Consider the following 8498-nt stretch of genomic DNA (forward strand, 5'->3'; position numbering starts at 1 on the left):
CCATTGATTTGTCAAATTTATTATTTTTCACTCCAAGTTAAAAATATCTGGAATAATTTGCATTAATGTAGGGTACACAACAATTTTCATTTTTAGTTTTGCTTCTAGGCCATTTTAACACTCTCCTCTCCATTATATTATAGTCTGAAAAGATCTGGACTGCTTGACCATCCCACCAATCTTCATACTGGTTCATTAAATTCATGGCATCTTACCGATAAGATAGGATGAGTAAGATGTGGCGAGTGAACTGGAGACCTTGGAAAGACATATGCACCAAAGATTAAGAAAAAAATATTTTCTAGTTTCAGGGACCTGCTTCTTCAGTGAAAAATTTAAAGGTCTAGTGGTCAGGGTACAGTGAAGTCCACTCCAAAATAGAAGACAAATTTCTGTATCTTGCATGCTCTTACACCAAAAAGTGAAGCATGGTATTTGGTATACCTCTTTGTGTTCTATAAGCATCCCAAATATCCTACAGACATTATCCTACCTAATAACAGACAAATATGCAAATTGACCGTACCTTCGCTATGCCCACGATTGGCCAGGAGGCGTGGAGGGGCGGGACTCGGGGTGGCCGGGGTGGCCGATTGGGCTGGCGGGACACTGAGCTCACGTGTCAGCGGCACCGCGAGATCATCATCTGCACCATAGCTGTGCTGTGGCACAGAAGGGGCCTCTGGGGCAGTGAGTCCACGTCCTGCCGCGGACCATCAAAAGTGGGGGAGCTGGGTGCCTGTCCGCTCCGGCACCAGGCCTTTCAGAAGCCTCCGCCACGCAGGAGCCTTCTGAAAGGCCTGGTGCACCAGCGGACAGGCACCCAGCTCCCCTGTGATCGAAAACGAAAGCGTGGGAGCTGGGTGCTTGTCTGACCCCGCACCAGGCCTTTCAGAAGCCTCCGCCACGCAGGAGCCTTCTGAAAGGCCTGGTGCACCAGCGGACAGGCACCCAGCTCCCCCGCATTTGAAAGCGGGGAGCTGTGTGTCCGCTCCGGCACCAGCGGACCCCCCTGCCATCAAAAGCGGGGAGCAGGCTGCTAGCAGTGTCCGTGGAGCATGCTAGGCTTTGCGGGGCAGTGGATATGGCCTGGATGGCAGGTTAGGCCTAGGGGACCCTACACGTGCATGATTTAATCATGCACTGGGCCTCTAGTAGGTATAATAACTGAATAATACAAGCAATGTTGCGACAATAAATTTGAAAACTTAGACAAAATGGAAAAAATTCTATGAAAGACACAAATGATCAAAGCTGATTTTTAAAAAATTTGAAATTCCAAATAGTTATATATCACTTAAAGAAAAATTTTTGTAATTATCTTCTCCCACAAAAATCCTCCAGACCCAGCTGGTTTTACTAGCAGTTGTAACATAAAGAATACATTATGAAGAATCAATGCCATTTCCCCACAAAAGGATACCTTCCCTAATTATTTTATGTGGCAAGCATTACTCTAGCTTTCAAATCACACAAAGACATTGTATTAATTTTCCAGGGCTGCCATAACAAAATACCAGACTTATTGGTTTAAAACAACCGGCATTTATTCTTTCACAATGATGGAAGTTAGAAATTTCAAGTCAATGTGTTGGCAGAGCCATGCTCTCTCCAAACTCTCAAGGGAAGAATCCTCCCTCGACTCTTCCAACTTCTGGTAGCTCCAGATATTCCTTGGTTTTCAGCTGGAATGCTTCAATTTCAGCCTCTATTATCACATGGCATTTTTCTCATGTGTCTGGTCAAAATTTCCCTCTTCTTATAAGGACACCACTCATATTGTATCCAGGCCGTCCCTAATGACCTCATCTTAACTTGATTAGTTATGGTAGTGACCTTGGGAAATGAAAAGATTTCTTAGGTATGAAACAGAAAGGATGAATCATAAAGAAAAAATAATAAATTGGACTCCAGGAAAATTAAAAACTTCTGAAAAAACAAGTTACAGATTGGGAGAAAATATTTGTAACAAACCTGGCTAGAGAGTGCTACATCTACAATATGTAAAGAACACTTACAGTTCAATATTAAGAAGAAAAATAATCCAATATAGAGAATATGCAATGGCCATAAAGCCCATGAAAAGATACAAAACATCATTAATATCAAGAAAATGCAATTTAATGATAACTAACAATGAATTGCCCCAATATATCCATTAGAATGGCTAAAATTAACAAGACTAACAATGCCAAATTTTGTCAAGAATGTGATACAACTAGGACTTGTACACATTGCTTGTAGGTAACCAAAATGTTACAACTACTTTGATAAACAATAGAAATTCACCCAAGAGAAATGAAAACATATATCCATGCTAATGTCCTTAGCAGCTTTATTCATAATAGCCCAAAACTGGATGGAACCCAAATGTATGTCAGCAGGTAAATAGAAAAATTGTGTTTTATTCATATAATGGGATACTATTTTACACTATTAATAGGTGTTATACTATAACTATTTGTATCATCTTATATAATAAAAGGCTAATATGCAAATAGACCGAATGGCGGAACAGGCGGAACAACCGGACAAATGAACAACCAGTCGCTATGACATGCGCTGACCACCAGGGGACATGTGCTGAACATGGCAGGTATTGGCTGTGGCGGGATGGTGGAGCAGGTGAACGGGGGCTCCAGACCAAGGCAGGGCACTGGTCGCTGTCATTGGGGCGAGCCTCTTGTGGTAACTAAAAATTCATTGCTCCTGCGTGCCACAGTCCCGCCCCCCCCCCCCCCCACCCCGCTGCTGGTGCCGGCCCTGCTCACACCTGCAGCCAGCGCTGGAGCCACTACTCACACCTGCTGCTGGTGCCTGCCACGGCTCCCAATCACTTGGTGCCATCAGAGGGTGCAAGTGGCGGCTGCCAGCCTGATTGCCCCTGAGGGCTTCTCCACTTCCCATTGCTCCTGAGGGACAATCAGGTCAGCAGCTGCCACTCGCACCCGCTGTTGGTGCTGGCCCCAATAGCTCTGTGCCGTCAGCGGGTGCGAGCAGTGCCCGGCACCGTCAGCGCGTGGGAGTGGTGGGACTGCAGACAGGGGACCGGGGGCCGTGGCAGGAGGGGCCAGGCAAGCATGCGGAGGATGGGCCAAGACCCGCTCCTGTGCCTACTGCAGCCTCTCGGACCACAGTTCCTTTCAAGATGCATGAATCCGTGCACTGGGCCCCTAGTTTAACTACCAGTATAGAAAGGAATGGAATACCAGTATACCCAATACCAGGGATGAAGTTCAAAAACATTATGCTGAGTCACAGAACTGGTTCAAAATAGTACATATTTTATTATTTCATTTTATAAAACAGAAAGACAAATATATCCTATTATGATGGAAAATAGATCAATGATTATTTGTGGCCAAGATGGGAGTGGGGACCTCACTACAAAGAATACTAGGGAAATTTTTTGAGTCAAGAAAAAGATTTTACATTATTATTGTTTTGATGGTTATTTCAGCATATACATTTGTCAAAATTTACTAACATTGTTCACTTAAAGTGGGTTTATATTATTATAATGATACCTAAAGTTGTTTTTATAAAACTCTTACAAATCTAAAATAAGGAATTCAAGTAGACTAAAGTGTTCAGACCTGTCTTTTCTCTATTTCATCCCAGTAATGCATAAGGGCCTTTTACCATTATGGTTGGATGTGGGCCCTGACTACTATAGATATGGCTCATTCATATGAAATAATCAAAATCTGACTTTATTAAAGTAAACATATATTTTTAAAATATATACTTTAAAAATTGTGAGCAGGCTAAGCTTGTCAATGTTCTTCAGATTAGAAGTTCGATTTCAATAAACTGAATGAACATGAGTGAAAACAATTTGTCTCTTATGATATCAGGAGTGATGCAGAGGAGACCAGGGGACTTTGCTTGGGAGGCTGTGGGCCCAGTTAGTAGTATGAGCTGGGGATTACTGGAGGGCCAATAAGTAAGTTTCCGCGTAGGTGTGCTGGCAATGTAGAGCCTCTGCAGAACAGTGTTAGAGAGAGCATCTTTGTCATAGAGCTCCAGGTCCCATCAGTGAGTTGGTCACACTTCTTTGATACATCTCCTGGGAAATCACTCTTCCTCTCTCTTTACTTCCATTTTCAGGATGCACCATCACCCTGTACCAGTGTCTTAGCTGCCAAAGTAGCAGCACTTCTTTCCTACTAATAGCTCTTCCCCACCTTTTATTAAAGTAGTTTCTTCCTTTTCAAATATGTTGCTATTGATTTTAGAGATAGAGGAAGAGAGAGGGAGAGTGAGAAACATCGACAAACTGTCTCCTGCAGTCCCCACACTAGGGATTGAGCCGCAACCATGGCACGTGCCCTGACTGGGAATCAAATAAGCGACCTTTTGGTGGATGGGATGACACTCAACCAACTGAGCCACACCAGCCAGGGCTAAAGTAGTTTCTTAATGTCTGAAGGGGAACTCATATGGAAGAGGACGTTCCGTGATCATGCACAGTATTTTCAAAGACCCACACCTGGGTCATTTCTATAAGCGTGATTTTTTCTAGCGTCAACTCTCATTCACCTTGTATGCTTGACTCCTCTTCTTATATTAAGCAAATGGAGAATTCATAATGAAAATTTTGAGAGGAACCACCTCAGGCTTCTGTTCTGTCTCCCTTCTGCTTCTCCTTTTTATGTGCCTCCACCTTCCAGCCACCTTTCCCATCCTTCTGTTTATAATCCAAAGTAGATTCCATCAATCCTCATTTCGTTAGTACTCCTTGCCCTCAGCCTCACCTCACTGCTCTTGCAAATCCTTTGACAACCACCATGTAATCTAGTTCCCTGGGAGACAACCTTGATTATTCCTTGAAAACTTCGGTTACCCACACTTACACAGTGACTATCATTCTCATGTCTTATAGACTTTATATCCATTGGCTCGAATAAAGCAAATAATAAGTCAAAGCAGTTTTTCCATACTATACTCAACACACATGATTGTAGTTAAAAGTGTTGAGAAACAGCTATAGCCTTGTTCTAATACCTTTTTTTTCCTACTAATCATATAAAAAGATCAGAAATATAGTCATCACTTGTTTTTAATTTCTTTGCAGACAGCCAATTTTTCTTCTTTTAAAAAATCCTCACCTAAGGATAAGCTTCCACAGATTTTAGAGAGAGAGGAAGGGAGAGGGAGACACAGAGAGAGAAACATCAATGTGAGAGAGAAATATTGACTGGTTGCTTCCAGCCCTGACTGGAGATAGAAGCTGCAACCTGGGTATGTGCCCTGACCAGGAATGGAACCTGTAACCCTTCAGAGCACAGGATGACACTCCAACCAAATGAGCCACTCCAGCCAGGGCCAATTTTCCTTCTCTATGCATTACTCTCTGAGGAACTTTGATTCTGCTCGTGTTCCTATTTGTTTTTTTTTGTGTGTGTGTTTTGTTTTTGTTTGTTTTTTAATGAATTTGTTTTAATGGATTAGAACTTCTCTTTGTGTTAATTCTAGTTTTATTGCAATGTAGGGTCTGACGATTTTCTAAGGGTACTGCCTCCTTAACAAGATTATTTGGATTCAGAGTTAATGTTTAGTTACATTTTACTCTTATTGGTTCTATTATACAAATCAGTAACCTCATTCCACCTGCTGGTTAGAAAAAACCATTGTTATGGAAGTGTGGAAGGGGAAGTTCTTATGATTAATTAGCTAATATTTTGTGTTATATGAAAATTTTCCAATCCTCAGCTTGAGGATAGAAAGTCAGATTATAGCATAGTATCTGAGATATGATAGGAACTCAGTAATATTTGTTGAATTGTGATTAGATATTTTCACCATATTCACTGTGTTATCTTTACTGATCAGGATAGGGATGCGTTGTCTTTAATTTGAAAGATGGGTTCACATCAAATAGCTATTATATGAGAAAAAATATAGTAAAGCGGTGACTTTTTCAATTATGTATCACTGGTCAAAAGAGCTGAGAGAGTCTCTTAGCCTGATTCCCAGAAAGCAGAGCCACAGCAAAGGGCTACGATGGTGCTATTATTTTATATGGAGGACAATTCCAAGGAGGAGGAGTGAGGAACTAAAGGAGTAATTCACAGAAGAAGTGGAGCCAAATGGGGCTGTGGTATTGAACTGACTGCAGTACCACACTCTGGAGATGCCTATAAATTGCATCTCTGGACCATTCCTGGGGAGGGAAGAGAGAAAGCAGAAACAATTTATCCATCTGCCCTTGACATAATAGTTCCCCATGCTTACAGGTCTTGCATGCAGGGTTTGGGAGTTGAGCAGAATCCTGTGCTATTGTCAGAATGGCAGACCTGGGATGGGAAGCCAGAGATACATGGATGGGGTGGAAGATGTGGCATCATCCGGTTGCATCTGGTAAATTTGCTGAGAACACATGGAGAGCTGGAACAAGGATGCCAAGAAGATCTGAGGAGAAGTGTGTCTGATACAAAAGGTCTTCATTTCCTTCTGCAAACATATGGCATCTGAACATACCCTGCTGAATGTGAGACTTTGTGAGCATACTCTCTGCACTGCGGAGGACGTCCTACTTAGTAGACTTATTTCCCCATTGGATGTGGCTGATGGGATTTCCGCTAACAAAGACTGATGCCTGGAGAACATTCTAAGATGGATGGAGAGGCGTGTGGTCCATACCTGTAGAGGAAAGAATGTAAGGAATGCTTGCAAGTACAATTCTTCTCTCCTTTGATTGCTTTCTTGGGAGTAATCTTTATGGAGAATTTCTGCCTTGTTACAAGGCTCATTCATGAATGTGAGGGCTGTATATGACACACTTGGGAGTGGCAGGAGCAGCTAGTAGTGTAGCTGCCACCATTATAACGGACAGAAATAAGATGCTTGGAGTCAGCGCCCCTGTGAAGATATGCAGAATTTTTTGAGGAGGATAAAAATATGCTGAAAATAATGCTATGAAACAAATCCTGGTTCATGGGTCAATATTTATTTCAAATTCCTTTTAAAACACTCAGATATAGATATCAATTTATTTAAAGTATATTGTATATGATTACCTCATTTTCAGAAAGGAAAATTGAGTAATGGAAAAGTTAAAGATAATTTAGTTTTCTATTTACTTTAGTTTTATCCCCAGGAATAGAATCCAGTCAGATTTTACCCTTTTGGGGGAGGCAGAGCTCCATTATGAAAGCTATTAATGCTTTTTCCAGAAAAATGCACTTTGCAGCTGTAATCTTATGCATATGGGTGCACATTTACAAGCTTGCATAAAATTTCAGACCCTTGAAATCTCTTTCTCCAATAAAGGCAGAAACAAAAGAATAATCTTACATGGTCTTTTATGAAACTGTGAATAAGAATTAACTTTAAGCAAACCTAATTCCCCCAAAGAAGTTTGTGCTTGCTTTCTAACAAACTAGGTAAATTGTACATAACACTATTTATTTTTTTCTCATTTTAAGGAAATTACCAAATTTTGAATGCATTTTTCTCTTTATAGACAAATTGATACAGTTCAGAGGAAAACTACAAAATATGAGGAATTCAGGAAAGAAAGGGTATATGATAAAAGGTGAGTAGAGCTGGGAATTTTCCAATTTGGAGAATAGAAGGCCAAAGGGAGACATGGTAGCTTCTGAAGATATGTTAAAGAATAATACCAGGAAGATATGGACCAATTCTTATTAGTCAGTGAAAACAGAACAGGAGATAATGGGCTTAAACTGCAGCTGGGAAATTTAAGTTAAATATAAGAAAACTTTTTAACTATGAGAACAATTAAGCGACTGTGCAAATTGTCAAGAGAAATAATGAATTCACCTTTGCTAATAATATTCAAAGTAACACTTGACACTCACCCATCAGGAACAAGTTAGGAATAATAAAAATCAATTCTACCAACATTCTGGGTATGGATTAGATAATTCAAGAGGGAATGCTTTTCAAAATCCCTACCATGTACAAAGATAGACATGATGGGAAGAGAAGCTTTTAAAATGTGTGAGAGGAACATAATACTAATTCTACAAATAGTTATTAGTTTTCTACAATATATAAAATTTAAAGTTAGTCTCCAGGAAGGAAAAGATAAATCCCAAATGGCTCAGGCCCTCAAGTTGCTTACTTGCTGTTAAATTGGTGCCCCCAATGATTTCAAATTGCATATCCTTGTTGGAAAAAATATTTTGACCTAGTAAAAGTACAGTAATTGATATAGATGTAAAAATATACCAATTCAAAAGAAATGCAATAAATTTAAGTGGATGAGACAAAAGTGAAAGAAATCTTACTTTTAAAATATTTTGCTCATTGCTTCATATATCCTTTGCTTATTAATGAAAACCACAATAATTAATCAGGCCAGTTTTATATTTAACAATGATAATTGTTACTCTTTATATCAAATCATCTGCTCAATAATGTTAAGGTTCTTGGCTGACGTCTTGTCACATCTGATTAAACTGTCATTATTTTTACCTCGTACCGGGGGCAATGAAGCACTTGAACTAGAAACAGGAGAGTTGTTAGCT

This window comes from Cnephaeus nilssonii (assembly GCF_951640355.1).
Source record: "Cnephaeus nilssonii genome assembly, chromosome: 1".
Classification (NCBI taxonomy): domain Eukaryota; kingdom Metazoa; phylum Chordata; class Mammalia; order Chiroptera; family Vespertilionidae; genus Cnephaeus; species Cnephaeus nilssonii.